The 20,284-nt window shown below is 35.6% G+C and overlaps 1 protein-coding gene across 1 annotated transcript in view; it reads left to right on the top strand.

The window, feature by feature from the left end:
- Nucleotides 1-20,284, top strand: part of ANKS1B (ankyrin repeat and sterile alpha motif domain containing 1B) — a 405,586-nt gene that overhangs the window by 167,290 nt on the left and 218,012 nt on the right. The gene's annotated exons all lie outside the window — the stretch shown is intronic.

The raw sequence follows: 20,284 nt of genomic DNA, 5'->3' as shown, positions 1-20,284 counted from the left end.
AGTTTTGTTGGCATAAAACACTCCACGCAAAAACAAAACAAACAAACAAACAAAAAAAAACAACAACAAAACAATAACAAAATAAAACCACAACATAAATACACAGTTTTTCTCATCCTTTGTAATAAGAGCACTTCATAAACTGGATATTTCTGGTTCTGAATTGAGTGGATTCCCATTCAGTGAGATTACTTTTCCAGTTTCCCCATAGTGGATCAGGGTTGCCTAAGCAACTGGTAAAATACCAGCACTGGAACGTGGCTGTTGCTTTCTTACTTGCTTTTAGCCTGAACTAAGCACTGTGCAAAGCTTCTGGTCTTGAGTGCTCAAATAAGAAGGTGCCCAATGCACTCCAGTGTGAATAATTTTTCCCAAACTGGACAAAACCTGCATTACTTCATGTTGAGTGGTCTGCTAGGAAATACAGGAAAGAGGTGGAACTGCAGAGCTCGCTGTGTCCCTGAGCCATGTATTTCTCAGGAGTCCTGTTGGTGATTTTCATGTTTCAGCTTTTTTTTAGCTCCAAGAGTCCTGCTTGGATTAAATTGGAAGTGAACAATAGGCCCAATGCTTACATAAAGTGTATCAAGCTCATTAATTTTACTACAGATTAAGTTTACCATATTGAAGATTCTAGTGTTAAATCTGCAGTAAAATTGGTAAGTTATATTAAAATTTCTGTCAAATCAGAAATAGTGATGTTACAGTCTTAGTCTGTTCTTAAATGTATGAATTAGATTAAGTACTCTTCAGATCAGATGCTGCGGTATGAGAAACAGAAATCATGTTAAAATGATGTGAATTTTTTGGAGTTTGTACAACAAGAAAGGTTAAAATTCTTACACTGGCATTGTCTTTCCTGGCTTTTGAATACTTGATATCTCACATTCATTTTCGAGGGAACTTTTGTCATGATTTGTTGTTTTTTTTTTTTTTAATGTTTGAATATTTCCCACAGCACTGTAATAGGAGATCATATTTACTACTTCATTTTAAGTAAAAGTTGAGGCAATAAAATTGAGGCATTTTAAGAAGATGATGCTAAATGCATTGAAAGGAAAAATAAAAACTTTAATTCTTTTTAGCAGTGAAAAGAAAATGTGAGTTAAACATAAACTAATGGAGTGTAACTTTTCTGCACATACAGATAAGGAACTGTGTTGCTTTTATCTTGCTTCCTTGAGCGTTCAGTTCTTTCACCTGGAGGGAGAAGTGATGAGTTTGAAGGTTATGTTTTTCCTTTCCTAAGAATCACAGTTGTGCTTGGTTAAGTAGCAGTATTTTGCAGCCCCAAAACATGACAATACTGAGATTGCAAAAATATGCAAAAATATGCAGCTTCTTCTTACATAATCAGGCTGAGTAGAAATATGAAGTCACCTGTCTGTTCTACATGACTCTGCTACTGAACACAGCACTGAGACAGTTCATTGTATGAGAACATGCCTTTTGCTGAAGTACCTGATGACTTTGCCTTTTGCCTGTGTAAATGGCATCTTCACTACAGTGTGTGTGTGTGTGTGTGTGTCTTCTAAAACACTTATAGCTGAACAGAAAATCCAGACCTGTTCCTTTTTTAGTGTCAGGAAAAGACATTTTCTACTCACACTAATCCATGCAGTAGTTCCACGTACATATAGCTTTGCTCATGCACTGGAAGTTGAAGATAACTGGTCAGCTGAAATGAATAAAGTTGTTCATATGTAATTGTATATGAACCTTGTCCTTTTCTAGATTAAAAAAAAAAATAATAATAACAAAGAGCATTGTTTTTCCCTGGAAAAGGAAGTTTTTCCTCAATTTATGACATATGAAACATCACTAATGTAACAAAAGTGCAGTCTATGTAAGAGGTAGTTGCCAAGATGTAGAATTGAAAGAAAAAATAGTGATTTTTTTTTTAATCATATTCTTAGCTTTTTCTACATACAGACTGACCAAATCTGTTTTACACTCATGGTGGCTGATTAGAAATACTAACACACTGCAGGGAAAAACACTAACTAGTCTCTTGGAGACTACACTGAATAGAGATCTATGTTCAGATGTAAATACCAAACAAAACTGAATCTGTTTTTTTTTTTTTCAATATTTGAAAGCATTAGTTTTCAACATTTGAAGCTAAGTAAGCTACATTTAAACTACTGACAAGTATGTATTCTATTTCTCAGCAGTTTCATTATGCAGTTTGCTTTTTAAACGTTTACATATCTTTACAGCATGACATAAGTCAATGCAGGCAACAAATGGAAGGCTTGTATCCTGCTTAAACTTTGCATATCTGTACTGTGAATACAATAGAAAAATATAACTTAGTATAATACTAGGCTTCCAAAATAAAGTTAAACTGCTACATATATCTTTCTGAAAAATGATTCCAGAGAATTCTGACAGTTACAATTACACATTACTAGAAAAAGTGAATTACCTCTAAAAATAATTTGACAGTCTATTTTATTTACTTGCAGTTCATTAAACCCAGGAATCTTATTGTAATAAAATTAGCACTAAAACCCATAAGCGTTAAACAAATGGTCATGCTAAGTAATGTAGTCCTTAAATCTGTTCTGAGACAGTTTCATATGTTAATTCAGTAAGTTTTGTAGGTTTTTTAACAAGGCTTCTCTTCCTGAACTTAGTGGCAATTTATCACTATTTGTTTTATCAGAAGCAGAATTATCCTGAAATCATTATTTTCATGCTATCTGTAAGAAATGTGGCATTCTGAAAATAACAAATGTGGCAAAGTGGCATATTTTAACACCTTTTGAGTGACTACAACAGTTTCGTGGATGTTATGTTTGTTGGAGGAAATTCCAGGTATTTTCACTCAAATAATTATATGGAGATGAAAGAACCGTGTGTGCCTGAGGTATTCTTAATCTCATCTGCAGATTTGCTGCAGTGTAAAACACTGGGTTTTTTGAAGGGGAATCTTGCTTGTCTTTTAGGATTGTTTCATTGCTGTTGTTGTTGCTTTGTTTTGTTTCATCTTAAATGGTTATGAGCAACTGTTTTGGAACCAATCCCTGTTCTTCACTAAGAACTAGATTCCTAGGCTCAGTCTCATGTTCACATGTCATTTTGCAAAGGCTTTAGAGACTGTATTCCTCCATCAAGATCATAGTTTTCTCTTGAAACTGAAGTTAATGGGTGGCAATGAATACAATCAATGCACAGTGTAATTATTCTGTCCTGAAATTTTTGGTCAATATTAGAATAAGGAAAAATGAGTCCAAGGAAGTGAGAAGACAAAGACTGGAGAACAAAAGTAACTGCATGAGTAAATGTAAATATTCTTTTTCCCGTATCCAAAGATGAGTGGATGGTGCTCAGGAAAGAAAGTTCTTATAAAATAGTTTGATAATATTTAACAGTAGCAATTGTTGCAGTAGTAGTAAAACAGTTATAACAATTGCTTATTTTACCATTAAAGGTCAGTATTATCCCCATTTTACCATTTTGCTGTATTGTAAGATAATGCAAATAACTCAAAACCTAGTAGCAATAGCTTCATAGGCTTACGTGAGGACTCTGGTTATGAAAGCACCGAAAGAAAAAGCACAGTAGATAGGAAAATACTGTGTGAACACTGTATTTCAGACCTTAAATTCTATTTTTTGCATAACATTGCACTGTGATATTAGGCTTACAACTATATTCATATTTAGATAAATCACATTACAGATCTCTGTAGCAATTGGTGCTTAATGTGCTTTGCTTGGTAGGACTGTTAGATAGCACAGGGTTTGTGTTGTTCTCTGGGAATATGAAACGTGTGCTAGGAGTGAGTAGAAGGCAGATGATGTGGATTGGGATCATAGTGTAGATGGGAAGACTGCAAGGGCACAGAGTTGATATCCTATAAGGAAAGGTGGAGCTGTGCAGTGGGAAGGTAAAGAAAACATTTGAAACTGAAGATTCACAGATGCACAGATAGAGTCTCAAACTATCATATTTTCTAACTTCAGCTCTCATAGAGCTGGGTATAGAAGGATGAAGGGGGGATAAATCCAGTTTTTCTTTTAAAAAGTTGTTCATAAGTCTAAGAGCTGAATGAGTTGCTGTGGAAGAGATGATAAAAGGATTGAGCATGTATTTGTACATGGTAATCATGGTAATGCTGCAGACTCCTAATACAATTTTTCTCCTTTTCTTTGTTCTGCTGCAGCAGGCAGAAAAAGTAAACTTTTATACGACCACTTCCAGCACAAACAGCTTCTCAGGACCTTGGAGAGCCTGTCTCTCTTAAACAGAACAAAGAAGAATTGTCTTGTATGTTCTCATAAGTTTTAAGAATACTGGGTACTGTCTGCCTCTCATTTAGTTTGTTGTATTATGTTGTGCAGAATGTCATCTGTCTTGCAAAATAATAGAAAATTAAAGTAAAATTGAAATCCACATGTTTTAAGTTCATGACATGAAGTTAAACCACAATCCTGAAAAATCACATTTTCATTTGAAGTAGTGTGTGTAAGATAGGTAGAAGTAACACTGCGTTATTATGGGCAAAGGGCTTTATAAAAAAAAAAAACCCTGTTTTTTCAATTTACTTTATATATACAATGATATTTTGGATACTGTGAAATTAAATCTTAGTTTTCTCATGTATTTAGTTCCTTTCAAGTTAAAAAAAAAAAAAAGTTTAGTTTTTAATAGGAGGGGGGTATAAATATTTTTAATGGACTTCTGAAGTAATTCAGAGTTTATGGGGTAGTCATTCAGAACCAAGTTGTTTTTTTTGCAATTTATAACACTTTTTGTAATTTATAAATTTTAGATTTTTAAATTTAAAAATATATTGGTTGAGATTTTTAAAGGTACTTGACAAAGGTAGGCACAAACACAAAACTAAACACTCTTGGCAGCCACAGTATTTTACCTTAAAAGAGAATATGCCTACAAAGTTGGCAGTTGTGCAGTCTTCAAACTGCCTCTATCTTGAGAACTGATATTAGAACACAGTGTAGCATACAGCTATTTGCTCTGTTTTTTGAGCAAATTTCATGGTCTTTTCTGTGCACTGCAATGATATTGCAAAATCTCTGAAACTACGTAGCTTTTTTAAAAAATTGATTTCTATGGTTTTTCTGTAGATGTTTACATAGGCCATTAAACAAGACAGTGTTGAAATATTCGGCCTGCAGTTTATTTCTAGGGTACGCTTGTATTAATACTTAAAAGAGCTGTATTAAATATTTTACACAGTTCCAACACATACTCCTTACAGCCATTTCTAGTCACATTTACACTATTCCCATCATCTAGAAAGTCTTCCAAAGAAGCAAATTTGCCATTAAATTTGGAAACTATAAACATTGCCCGTGTTTCATAAACAAGATCTACATGTTGACTTTTGTATCCAGCAGAGCTTGTGTAAAATCTTATTTTCTATTACTGGAAAGAAAATTACCACTTCAGGTAGTTCAGATTTTTCACTGAAATCAGCAGTGATTCAACTGGATAACACAACTTATTTTTGGAAGGGGCAATCTCTTAACAGAGTGCTCACAGTGAACAGCTGCTACAGAGCAACATTTTATATCATTACAGCTGCCTTCAGTGCAATTCAATGACTCAGCCTTAGTTTGATACCAAGACTAGAAGCTTAAATTAGATTCTTTTTTTTCTTCTCTTCCCATCCTTCCAAAAAATTGTTTTCTTCAGAATTAAATGACACATCTTCATGACTTGATGGACACAATTCATAGCAGTTTGTAAAATTCTAGAGAGTGCTCTCTTCTAAAGAATTCAGTTACTCTCCAGGGCAATTGGAGAAGGACTTAGGAGTCCTGGTGGATGAAAAGCTGAATGTGAGCCAGCAGTATCCTGGGCTGCACCAAAAGAGGGGTGGCCAGCAGGGACAGTGAGACGAGTGTCCTCTTCTCTGCCCTCATGAGGCCCCATCTGGAGTACTGAGTCCAGGACTGTGGCCCCCAGCACAAGGAGGATACAGAACTGTTGGAGCAGGTCCAGAAGAGGGCCATGGAGATGACCAGAGGACTGGAGCACCTCTGCTGTGAAGAAAGGTTGAGGGACTTGAGTTAGTTTAGCTTGGAAAATAAAAGGCTGTGTGGAGACCTCATTGTGGCTTTTTAGTATTTAAAGGAAGCTTAGAAACAGGAGTGGGACTGACTTTTATACATGGATAGATAAGGATAGGACTAAGGGGAATGGCTTTAAACTGAAAGTGGAGAGATGTAGGTTGGATGTTAGGAGGAAATTCTTTACTTAGAAGGTGGTGAAACACTGATATAGGCTGCTCAGAAAGGCTGTGGGTGCCCCATCCCTGAAGACATTCAAGATCAGGTTGGATGAGTCCCTGGGCACCCAGATCCCTGTCCATGACGTGGGGTTGGAATTAGATGAAGTTCAAGGTCCTTTCCAACCTAAGCCATTCTGTGAGTCTATGAAATATGGAAAAAATCAAGTTTCTTTCTGAACAGTTTAAATTTTTATTCACACCTTTATTTAGGACACTTTGAATATTCTACCATGAAAAAATCAGCCGAATTACATTTTTCTTCCAGCAATTAACAGCTTCGTATTGTGAATTTAGTTGAATAATTATTATTCACCTTATCTGTGTCACACATGCAAAGATGTCTTCTAAGAAAGCATCTCTGTGTTCCCAAATTCCCAAGAAAAAACAGTTTGGAACCTTAAAAACAATTCAAATACTGGAAATTTGGCGTGATGACAGATTTATGAGAAAACCATATGTGTGTTCTTACTGACAGATATGAAAAATTCCCACTGAAATTGTGGGGAAGGAATGTTGTGCAAGAAGATAGAAATCTTCAAGCTGGAGGCATTATTACTAGAAGCAACAACTAGAAGACCACTGTAGTGAGTGGTGGCAGACTTGTCACTGGAGTAGGGTATGAGAGAAGATGACATGGATCTACGAAATGATTGTTGATGTCTTCTGTCTTCATTACAATTACTTGAGCTTTACCCTCCTCTTTTTGCAGATATTATTGGAATTCTCAAAGATTTTTCATCAAACTTCTGAAGTGTTGATTTTTCTTTGTGCTGTTCAGATCAGCAGTGATTGTGGTATTCATTTCCAGTCCAGAAACTTGGCTTCCATCTTTTACTACCTGACCTTTCCTCCTTTATTTTGGTTTGGAATGCTGTTATTTATTAAACAGTTTTTTTGTTCTGTTTGTTTCCAAGTTTTTCTGGAATTTGCAACAACTGATAAGAAATTACTTGGAATGGATATTGAGCTGAGGTCCATGAATATAGTAATATCTGTTCAGGAGTGAAAATACAGACCATATATAAGATTGCACGGCAGAAGGAAAGGTGTATAAGGACTGAGAAGTTGTCTTTGGAAAAAAAAAAAAAAAAATCTATCTGAAGACTGAAGTTTATCTTGGCATAACAATAAATATTCTTCGCTTCCTTCAAAATTAAATGTATTACCAAATGTAATTCCATTATTATTTCCTTGTTGTCTGATTGTTTAGAAAAGTCTCATTTAAACACGATGACCTTAGAAAAGGTGCATAATAAAACTAATATTTTACAATGATATCAAACTGAGCAGCAGTCATTGAACAAGTATTTAAAAACCTCTGCTTGTAGCTGGGCAGAAAATTGATTTGCAACAGCTGTGATAATAAAATAAAAGAGAGGCATCTTATTTTAGTGTCTTGATTAAGTGAGCTGCCTGACAGAAGAGAGATGTAGCAAGAAGGGAGGAGAGAAGAACAGTTTTGTTAACACGCCATAGTTCTCTGGAAGTGGAATTCAGACTCTTCTGTTATGCCCCCTTAGCTTCTGCTTCTTTTTTCCTACTTTCCTTTTCTAATTCACTGTTCTTGAATATTTAGGAACATAAATATAAGAAATAAGTCTATTTTTACAAACTTAAAATCTTTTTTTTTTTTTTTTTAATTTTCAAGCTGTGTTTTATGTATCATACAGTGTAAAATGAGATCTTAGGAGCTCTGCATTTCACAAATATTTCAGTAAAGATTAAATAGTGAAAGGATGATCCAAGGTTTAGAAGTGAAAACTGATTTTCATACTTAGTGTCCTAGTGAGGCATAATATTTAGGGTCTTTTTTTTTTTTTTTTTTTAACATCTTTTAGTATTGGATCTGAATACTGTTTAGGGACATAAGACTTCTATAATTTCATGTTCTTACATGCAGGACAAGTTCAAAAGGGATTTCCTGACCTTAAGTTTATGAGTTTGAGTTACCAATAACTGTGGTGATATTCATTTTTAAGATACTTTATCATACTTATCAGCTTCAGAAGACAGGCTAACCCTGCCCTAAACTCTAGTCCTTTAGATGTTTTTATCTTTAAGTTTGACCAAGGTACAGCACATATCAACAGACAGGGGTGGAAGAAAAGAATATGGTTACAAGAAAAAAAAAAAAAAAGCTTTTTATTCTTTGCTTGCTAGTATGGGAGATATTCCAATTATTTTAAGATTTACCTTGCTCTTTAGTTTCTGAGCAAAAGCTCAGAAACTAAATTAAATAGGTTAATGCCTTACTTTCTATCTAAAGACTAGAAAAAAAACGCAGTTGTCTCTTAACTAGCATAGTGAAAAGCAGCTAAACATGTCACAATTTGTAGTTCACTCGTTAATTTAGAAACTCCTGGCACTCTGAGTATAAATTATTAATGCATGCCTCTTGTTCCCACCACCCCCAGTAACCTTCTCTTATTTCAGTAGCTACGGGCAGAATAATAACATAATTGGAAGTGCTAACACTACTGTAACGTTCAAGGTGAAGTAGTCCAGAAGTGAACATCTCTACTTTTTTGATTGTATTCCTTCTTTATGTATTTACATAAAAATATTAAGGTCCAAGCAAATCTTAGCATTTCATATTTGTATCTCATGAGATTTTTGAATGCTTTTAAAAATCATGAAAACTTAGTACATTTAAAAAGTTGTTTTTAGGAGTAAATGGCTCTCTCATCTGGCTTTAGAATATTTGGTCTTCAGGATGGCTGCCTTCTTTTCCTTTTTATTCTCACTCTGTTTTCTCTTCCTTCTGCATTTTTTCTTTCCTGTTAGATACAAAATAAGAGCAATAAAGTATTTGCCCATATTTAATCAAAGCATTATTAAAATGCTTTTATAATCATTTCTGATCATTTAACAATATTTTTAAAAGCAAACGGCAACAAAAAATCTGTAATTCTGTACTGATATCTGTCACAGTGCTATGTGGTAAGTTGTGCTGCTGATTTCTATTTCTTTTCTTTTTTTAAAGAGGGAAAATTTCTCTTATTTTAAATTTCTCAGGAGACTGTGATTGTTTGATTTCCAATTTATTCCAAATGAGGAATATGCTAATTAAAACAATTGTAATATTGTTTCTGCAATTATTTGTTAATTATGATAGATTTAATGAAGTACTTCTGCATGCTTAGTTCTCCTGAGTGTGCTGGGCAGGTTAGACAATTTGTTGGAGCAGTGCTTCAAGTCTGCATCAAAGAAAACACAGGGAAGTTCACTGTTATTTCAAAGCAGGTTGATCTTGAACCTCCATAGAGCTGTATAGGAGCAACAGTTGATTTGAGGCAAGCAAGGAATTGTCTTCTTCAGTAATACAGTATTCATTTTTCTACAACTATCAATTTAATTGAAATATGAAGTTTTATGATTCTGATGCTATCCCTTTGACTCATAAAGTGTTCTAATGACCCAGTTCTACTACATGACCTCTCATAAGAAGTAAAAATTAGCAAAATAGTAATGATGGGTCAACACATGAAAGACTGGAATTAATTATTTGATTACTTGTGAAGTTTTATATTAATAAAGAATCTGTATGCCACTATTGCCCTAAAATTGAGAACTGAAGAGAGATAGAAAGCATGCTCATTGCCATCAACAACAAGGTCATTTTCATAGAAGAGTTCTTGTATAGGTTAAAATCAGGGAGCCTGAAGTTTAATCAATATAAGATAGTGGTTCACACTAATGTTTATTGTCATCATAATGATTCATAACTATAGCAGCGCTGATCTCTCTGATCTGGTGAGCAGTGACAGGACCCAAGGAAAAGGCAGGCAGCTCCATAAAGGAAGATTCAGGTTGGAGATTAGGAATACATTCTTCACCAGAAGGTGGTTGGGCACTAGAACAGGCTCCCCAGAGCAGTGGGCATGACCCCACTCTGACATAGTTCAAAGTGTTTGGAAAGCACTCTCAGAAATATAGTTTGAATTTTGAGTAGTCCTGTGTGGAGCCCAGAGTTGGACTTCATAATACTTTGGTCCCCTCTAATTTAGAATATGCTGTGATTATGCACATTATTCTATCTAAGAAAATTGTGTTCTTAGTAGGGCATAATGTACTGGAAAAGAAAAACAGCTTGGTCCTTTAGGAAGTATCCTTCTGATGTATATAATAGAGTCAAGCTGAGCTGACCCTTACATTGTAGAGAATTATTATCCTTTTTTAAGTGGCAGAATTCCGTGAAGGTGACTGAAGATGGTGCCAGTACCCATGTCATTGCACTTCTTTCATTGTTGTCACTTCAAAGACAGTTCAGCAGAGCAGTTTCCATGAGCGCTTTCTCATCCATTTAAAGCAAAATAAGCCAAAAAAACACAGCTACTTTACCTAAATTGACACAACTGATTTGTTCTAAGGAAATCAAAAGCCATTCTTACAAATGACTCTGGCAGTGGAGTTGTTGGAGTTATCTTCTGACTGAAAAGTAGGTGGCAATATTTTCTGTTACCACAGATATTCACTAAATGAAGCTCTGTCCTGTAACTCTCACATGATCTCAAGAGAAGTTTAATCATTCAGCATTACTATGAGAAGTACTTACATTGCATGTTTTTTTGACCAATTATGCAAGTGGATTTTTAATTGGATTAAACTGTATCCACAAAAACAAGAATGTAGATCAAAAACAAGAATGGCAGCCCTCCGTTTCTATCCAAAAGAACTGACCTATATTTGGGAATATAAAGGAATTGTCTCTTTGGGAGCTTGTGACCAGCAACTAGTTAGAATTATTCATACAGTTCTTCATAGTTATATTTTTAATTAATGTAAGAACACCAAGAAAAAAAAAAAAAAGTATTAAAATGAAATTTTGTATTAAATGCATCTGTTGTTTTAGGACAAGGAGAAAACTTCTGTAAGTGCTGATAAAATACAGTTACCCAAATACTAATGCAAGTAGTCTGAAAGGAACTGGTTTGCAAATTTTGTCTGAAACAGATCAGTAATTTCTCTTTCCTATTTTCAGCTGGTCCTTTTAGCTCTCTGGAGGCTTTTTGTTGTTGTTTCTATGCTAGTAAAGGACTTAATAATATAACATTTGTGGTGGAACCTGAAAGTTGTATCTTTCAGGCTTATTCACTGTTCTTCTATGTTTGAACTACTTTTTTTTTTTTTTTTTTTTTTTTTTTTTTTTTTTCCTGTAACTAAATCTGGAAATGATCTAGTCATTTCTTCATTCTGTTGGTTGCTTCACATTGGCATTTCCAACAGTGATAATCAATTCAGAGCTGGTTAATTCCATGATCCAAATGCACATAACTTTCCAGAATGTCCTGAGATGATATCTGGTATCATTTCATGCTCAGTGATATCCAGATGATAGTACTTCTTAATCTGATGGGTTATTTGGTAGATTTATCCAACAATCTACTTAAAATGCTATGTTTTGAGTTCCTGTCAAATATAAGTGTGTCCGAGTCAGCTAAAGTGAGGTATATGCAGAGAATTTCTTCAAAACACAATTTTATTTACAGTGATTTTTTTGAGATGTGTTGTCTATATGGATGCCACCATCCATACTCCACCATCCATACACTATCTACTCCATGTCTGCTAGCATTTTACTACAATGAAGCAATTCAAGTACATGAACAGAGATCTCCATACCATTTGGAACATCCCAGAAACATTCTCTGTCTCTGTTTTCCCAGAAAGACTCAGGGTTCCATTAATATCAGTGTCAGCCCTTGCAGCTAGTTGGATACCTTACTGTGTCAAGAACGTCCATGGAGATCTCTATTTAGTCACTTGAATTTCTTCCCTTTTTTTCACAGAATCTGCTTTTAAATACCGTAATGTGATGCTGCCTTCTAAAGTAATTTGTGAAAAGTAAACATTTTTAGAGGTTGTCACTGTATCTAGAAAAATAATATTAGCTAAATTCTTTTGCGTGTAATTTTTTAGCTTCACAGTCACAGATTGCCTTAGGTCTGGAAGTCATCTGGTCCAACTTCCTGCTTAAGCAGGAGAGTCTCCTTCTTTGGAGATGTTCAAGACCTGCCTGGATGCCTACCTGTGCGACCTGGTGTAGGGAACCTGCTTTGTCAGGGGGGTTGGACTCGATGATCTCTGGAGGTCCCTTCCAACCCCTACAATTCTGTGATTCAATTTTGTGACAATTTTGCGCAGGACCATGTCTAGACTGTTTGCTGTTTTTCTTTCTTTGATGAATTGATTTAGGATCAGTTATATTTTATAAATTCTTTTCATGATAATTTATATTCTACAAAGAATTGGAAAACTTTGCAGTTCCAGATGTAATCTTCCATGACTATGACTGTATCTGCCTCTAGAAGCTGAACTATAATTTTACAGTCTAGGATATTTTTAGACATTTTTGAGATTTAGACACTTAATGTCCTTACTCCTTTATTTCTACTCCTTACCAAGAAATTTTGCAAGAAGCAGTACCATTTCTTCAGCATTACTTTTCTTCTTGGGAACAGCATTAAATAAGGCCATTAGTGTTGAGGCTTTTATTTTCATTATTTCTTTTTAAGGTTTGATTCAATATTTACGGACTTTGAAACTAAATTATAAGATGAAACAGAGTGTAGATAAGCATGTTTTTGTGAGGAGAGGAAGAGAGAGGGAAGGAGATTCACAGAATCACAAATTCGTAGGGCTTGGAAGGGACCTCTAGAGATCATTGTGTCCAACTGCCTTGCTAAAGCAGGTTCCCTACAGTAGGTCACACAGGTGGATGTCTAGATGAGTCTTGAATATTTCCAGATGAGACCCAACGACTCTGGGCAGCCTGTTCCAGTGTTTCATCACTCTCAGTTAAGAAGTTCTTCCTTGTGTTAGTATGCAACTTCAAGTGTTTCAGTTTGTGGCCATTGCCCCTTTTTCTATTGTTGCTCACCACTGAAAAGAGTTTAACCCTATCAAACCTGACTACCACTCCTTAGATATTGATTAAGTTAGGAGATCCCTTCTCAGCCTTCTCTTCTCCGGGATGATCAGTCCCAGGTCACTCAGCATTTGTGTAGAAGATGCTCCAGGCGCCTAGTCACCTCTATGGCTCTCCTCTGGACTCTTTCTAGAAGGGGCAAGCAACCTTGTATCCTATCTGAAGGATCTGAAAAATACTGTTCAGATCAGAAATAGATGCTTTATCAAGGTTAGCAATTGAAGAAGCGTGCCATCAGTGCAAATGACAGAACACACATTTTCTAATCTTTTGACTTTTGTCTTGGGACCAGTACTCTTTAACACCTTTATTAATGACATAGGTAGTGGGATTGAGTGTATCATCAGCAAGTTTGCTGATGTCACCAAGCTGAGTGATGCAGTTGATACAGCAGGAGGAAGAGATGCCATACGGAGAATAAACTCGAAGGATAGGCCCATGTGAACCTAATGAGTTTCAACAAAGGAAAATACAAGGTTTCACACCTGGGTTGGGGGTAATCCCAGATATTAATACAGACTGGGAGAAGAACTCTTTGTGAGTAGGCCTCTTGAGATGGATTTAGGAGTCCTGGTAAAAGAAAAACTCAACGTGAGCCAGCAGTGTGTGCTTGCAGCCTCGAAGGACAGCAGTGTCTTAAACTATATCACAATAGGGGTGGCCAGAAGGGAGAGGGAGGTGATTGTCCCTCTCTGTGCTACTGAGGTCCCATCTGGAATATCGTGTCTAAGTCTGGGGCTTGGCTGTACAGAAAAGATGTCAAGCTTTTGGAGAAGGTCCAGAGGATGGTTGTGAAGGTAGTCTAAGGGCTGGAGCATTTCTCCTATGAAGGCAGGCTGAAGGAGCTGGGCTTATTCAGTCTGAAAAAGAAAAAAACTGTGGGGAGACTGCATTATTGCCTTCTATTATTTAAAGGGAAATTAAACAGGAGAGAAATCAACTTTTTACAAGGGTAGACAGTGACAAGACAAGGGAGAATGGTTTTAAACTAAAGGAGGGAAGATTTAGATTAGATGTTAGGGGAAAGTTTTTCACTGAGAGGGTGGAGAGATGCTGGAACTCACCAGACTGCCCAGAGAGGTTGTGGATGCACTGTCCCTATTCATGACCAGGTTGGATTGGGCCGTAGACAACCTGATTTAGTACTTGATCTAGAGGTTGGCAACCCTGCCTGTGGCAGCAGGTTGGACTCAATGGTCCTTGAGGTCTCCTCCAACTCAAGCAATTCTATGATTCTGTACTGCTTCTGCTTGGAGACACTGTAATGTTATTTAAGCAAATCCTTTATTCCACCTAGAAGTGTCAAAATTGTTGAGCAAAATCTCCATTTAGAAGTAGCACTTCAAAAATTCATTATTTTTCCAATCTCTTTTGCATTGTCAATTAGTAAGCTTTGTTCCTAGTTGGTGAAAGACTTTCCTATTCATTCCTTCTTTGCTTTTGATGTATAAAATATCAGCAGTGGAACAGTTTCATTAGATTCTTCCAGATTTCATTAGAACTTTCCAGGCTGGATGTGGCTCTGGGCAGGCTGGTCTAGTGGCTGGTGACCCTGCACATAGCAAGGGGATTGAAACTAGATGATCATTGTGGTCCTTTTCAACCCAGGCCATTCTATGATTCTGATTCTGTGATTCATCAAATAGATTTGGTTTCAAGAGCTCATCTGTTATATTCATGTTGGTTTGCACAGATTTTAGTTATTAAGTGTCACCAAATTTTCCTTTTTTCTTTTTCCCTGCTGCATTATGTTGTCAAATTAACAGGCACTTTCTGAGTACAGCCACATCCCACTCAACTGCTAGCTTTCTCCTGCAAGAGATTACCACAGAATTTATCAATGCAATTATACAAGCTTTCTGCAAAATTACATTTTGCATCAATATCCATTCATTTTGTAGAATTTCTTATGAAAGATTACTTGAGTGTTACAAAGTTTACTGACTTTTTTATTCCTTTTGCTGCATGGAAGACTTGAGATATTCTAACAGAATTTTAGCTTGAACCTGGGTGTTGAAATAGTCCAGTGAATCACTAGGAGGATGTTGAGCATTATTTCTTTTGCATTAATTTTTTAATCTGTAAATCTATAAACATATGTCAGAATTCTTATTTTGAAGAGCAGGTATAAGGCACATTCTTGTGCTGTGAAATGTGATCTTTCATGAAACTCTGTCTCTCATTAAGATATCTAGGAATCATTCCTTATATAGTCACATAGAAAGAAATCCTCATGGAAACGGCATTATGGAGGTGGCAGTTGCAGCTTTGTATTTTTGTCTAAGCTGAATCTTGCAGTTAAAGATTAACCCTGTGTGATCTATGTAAAAGTTACATTTCTGGCTGCCTTAAATACAGAATGCACTTCACAAGAAAAAAAAATCATAAGAACGTGCAGGAAAGTGAACACAACTGTAAAAAAAAATAAAATGTACTTGCAGTGCATTGCACTTATGTTTCTGAAATTTTGAGCAAAAGCTATATTTGAATACTGTAATGTGCTTAGAATTAGTATTAATTACTAGCTAATATCCTTCTTTACTGAAAGCTTTTTACTTCATTAGAGCCTGGCAAGTCATGTTCAGAAAATTCCATAACAAACTGTCTATACCCTCAAAATTACTGAAGAGAGAGCTGGGGCTCTTCAGCCTGGAGAAGAGAGCTCCAGTGGAACCTTATAGCAGCCTTCCAGTACCTGTAGGGAGCCTACAGGAAACCTGGGTTGGGATTTTTTATAAGGACGTGTAGCAACAGGATGAGGGGAAATGGCTTTAAACTGGAAGAGGGTAGATTTAGACTTGATATTGGGAAGAAATTCTTTACTGTGAGAGTGGTGAGACACTGGAACAAATTGTCCAGTGAGGTTGTGGATGCCCCCTCCCTTGAAGCATTCAAGGCCAGGAGGGACGGGTCTTTGAGCAACCTGGTCTATACGGAGATGTCTCTGCCTATAGCAGGGGGGTTGGAACTAGAGATTGTAGTGGTCTCTTCCAATGTTTGGAAGAGATTCTATGATTCTATGAATATTGCTACTTCAGTCTTTAGATCTTCTTTCTTACACATGTTCTTATTGAGTGTCCCATTTTATGATGTCACTTTGACAATACAACTGAGATATCAAGTGAAGGTGTGTCCAAAGCAATCTTTACTATGAAAATAAGATGATGTTTCTTACCATCCATCTATTTCAAATGGTTTTAACTTACATAAGTGGTAGGAAGGGACAAGAGTGTACTCAGGTGCGCATGTTTTATCTACCAATGCAGTGTGTGGATAAAATAGTTGAGATTATGATTGTTTTTTTGGTCAGATACCACATATGTGCAGAGCATACTCCTAAAAACAACTTTTTGGGTAGAACAAGAACTGAGCATGATTATATTACTCTGCAGGTTTCACAATACGGTTGTTACCATAACCATAGAACAAACTTCTAGTGGATTTTTCTTTTACATTAGAAACTCGTACCATGGCAACAGCAATGCCTGTTAAAGATGCAACTCTGTCGTTCTAATTTATCTATTACAGCTCTTTCATTACTACTATTAATAACTACGATTCTATTGAATGTATTTCAATTTTGAGGATGGAATCTCTTGAGATGCAAATGTGAATAAGCTGACTTCCAAGTTTCACATGAATGCAAAATTTCTAAGTGAAAAATGGTATTCCACAGAGATCCGTGCATGTACCACAAGCAACTGTGCTGGGGTAAACCAGTGTGTAAATAGCTGATTGAATTGCTGTCTGCTGCCTAAATGCCAGCATGATGATAGCAATACTTATCTGTAGCTTAGGGATTATGGTAGAATTGAATTAATTTTGTTCCAAATGTAAGATGTGTTCCATGCAATACAGATATGGCAGTATCACAGTGTTTTTCATAAGTAACGGGAAAGCTGTGGGTGCACTTGTAACAACACTAAAGTTCTATTTATGTTTTGGTATTTAGGGTAATATTTACAAGTAAAAAGATAAGAAGGGATGACAAGTAGTATGTGGTGAGGAAGCAGGATTGAAGATCTTTCTCTATTGGATTTCTTTTTTTTAAGATGACAAAAATAAGCATTGATGCAAAAAGTAATCAAATAGTTTGTAATCGGAAAGTTCCTTCCATCAGAATTTGATTCAAGAGCTTTACCCTCTCTGCCTATTTTCTTCTCCGGTATCCCCGTATCTTCCATTCTCAGAAGATTTATGCAAAAAACTGTGAAAAAGCAAAACTATTAAAATTATCAAATTGCTTACTGAATGTTGATCTATGTAGTACAGTTTCATACAGTATTCTTTGCTACCATTTGAGTTGGTTCTAAAAGACAAAACAAAAGGGAAGGAACTAGTGAAAAGGTTCAAAAACATGATAAAATTAGGAGATGAAACAGTTTAGGAATGGACGGCCTGATTTTTCTGAGATGTATAGATTTAAGATTAATTCCAGCCACACAGGACATTGGCAGCTTGTTAAATGAAACTTTCCAATGCACGGAGGTGTTCAAAGAAAAGAAGTAATTTTGATATGTTTGAAAAAAATACAGGAAGTAATAAACAAAATACCACATTTTGAAAGCTAAGAAAGGAAGGAATATTTCATTTAACTTGTTTAGGCGTGGTTGCTTTGAAGTTATTGGGAATGAGATCTTATTAGGACATTCATGTGGGCAAAGAAAGACATATAGTTTCAGTTTTAGAGATACTGTAATTTGAAAAAGATTCCTAATATCTCATGCTTCAGTTACTGAAATAAATACTGATTTGTTAGGAAAAAAAATAAGCCTTACTCTAGAAAATAAATTTATGATTATTTATTGCAAGGATTTGGTGTTTTTTTTTAAACTCTGTGACTTATTTAGACCAATTCAGGGAGTAATATGCTATTGTATTGCTTAGAGCAGTGATATGGTCCAGTTCAATATTCTTCTTATTATACATTAGCTCCAGTAGGAAATTTAAAATAATATTACAAAACCATATTAAAAAGTATTTAAGGATTAAGTTACAAATTCAAAGATCAGAAGATTTAGAATTATGATTGGATAATAGAAGACTTGTTGAAGGGACCTCTTAAGGTCATCTAATCCAGCACCCTGTTTGAATCATCAGATCAGACATGAACTTTCCTAGCCAACTTAAAAAGCCTCCACAGATGGAGATGCCACCTGTCTGGATAATCTGTTCTAGGACTATGGTGCTGCATGCATGCTACGTGCTTCTTAACGTTCATCATAACTGCACGCTCTATTTTCTCGACAACCCCATTCCTTTTTATTGCCCGATACAGTTTTGGTCTGCGTTGTTCAAAACCATGCAGTGAAAGAAGTATAGCTATGAGATCTTTGCTTGCTTTGTAATACAGTTATCAAAGTTCTTAGTTAAAATTAAAGGGATCAAGGAAAATAAATAACAGCAGTGGCAGCTGAACACTGCACAGAGAATATTCCATCTCTGCTGGAGCTGTTTTTGATCAAGGCAAACCAAACTTTATCCAAGTAGTCATTAACAGCAAATTAACAGCAAATGTTTTTTGAATGCTGAATTTGAGACTGGATCTGACTTACAGAACTACTGATGTCAATAACAACTTAGAAACTATTTTGTGTTGAATAATGTTAAATACCGTGGGCAAAGCAAATTTATCAGAATATCAAATTGAATATCAAAAGAATATCAAATTGAATGCCCAAAATCTGTGAATATTTTCAACATGATCTTGTTGTGCCTTATTTTCTATTTGTCAAATTAAAATGTTATCACATTATAGCCTCACTTTATAAAGATACATGAATTCATATTTGTAAATTATGTGGGTAATGATATCATAGAAAAGTTTCATGAGTTGCTGACAAATTTGTCATTTTAAGAAGGATTTCAATGGTATGCAGTAATAAGTGCAGGTATGCAGGCAATAAGTCTACCCCTTTTGAACATGAGAATATAATATGTTGAATTGCTTCTCTTGCACTAAGCAAACTTCAGTCTGAACACTACATGAAACAAGCAGTTGTTTCATTATTTTTTTTTTAAATAGTAGGTGATTATGTAAAAGTGAAGGACAGTGTGAACACTGACTAGTAATTCCCAATTACTGGATGTGCCAGCTGTCTTGGGTGTTAAATAATTTTTCTAGATCCTAAGAATAGTATTTAGCCATTTTTATTTACTAGTATAGATGTAGAAAATATACTACTGAATTTGTGTAGATATTAGTGAAGTCCTTGACATACAGGTGTATGTCTTATCTTTTCCCTGATTTACTCTTCTTTCTTTCCCAAAAAACACATCTGTTTCTTCAGTCAATTCAGCAGACAGCTCTAAGTCTTGTATCTGAAACAGTGGAATAGAATTCAGTTGATTATAAAGATATCTGAGTAGAGGCATCTGATTGTAGTCACTGGTAGTCTAATCAATACAGTTAACAGACAGTAATATAGATATTAACAAATGTGAAGTAAATAGGTGAGTAAATAAATAAGAGGATATAATAAATAAGTTAGAGTAAATAAATGTGGAGGTTGGTGGGCCTGCCTGTGGAGGGGGGTTGGAAATGCATGGTCCTTCAAGTCCCTTCCAACATGTGCCATTCTGTGATTCTGTGTGGTTCTGTAACACAGAGTGTTACTATACAGAATATAATAACACAGAGAGTAATTCACTTGACCACAATATTCAGTGAGTGGCACCACTATCTAGGACCTACTGATTGTCAAACTGGTCAGAGACTACGGTGGAAGCTTGCATACTTAGTCTTACAGATATATAAAAAGAGATGTCTTAATCTGAAGTTGAATCTCAGCTACTGAATTTTTCATGAAAATGAAGATCATCAAAATAAATCATTATATCATTAATATCTTTCATGCCACATTCACCTTCTAAATTGTAGACTTACAATTAATCCAGCAACTTTCAGTAATGAAAGAAAGTAAGAATGTCCTAAGTCCTCCTTTTCCCATGCAGATCTTTTAGCAGATAATGGAAAACTACTCATATTATTTGGAAATTATGACACAGTACTGTGTCTGAATCCTTGTGGTGGTTCTTGCTGTGCATACAGTCCTACAGTTAAGAGTCTGCTATATGTAGACATGCCACTT

The sequence above is a fragment of the Lagopus leucura genome, unplaced genomic scaffold (genome assembly GCF_019238085.1).
Source record: "Lagopus leucura isolate 7727_CA_CO unplaced genomic scaffold, USGS_WTPT01 Super-Scaffold_100159, whole genome shotgun sequence".
Taxonomy (NCBI): Eukaryota; Metazoa; Chordata; class Aves; order Galliformes; family Phasianidae; genus Lagopus; species Lagopus leucura.
Note: the sequence above shows the minus strand (reverse complement) of the source record. Positions and strands in the feature narration are given on the sequence as shown.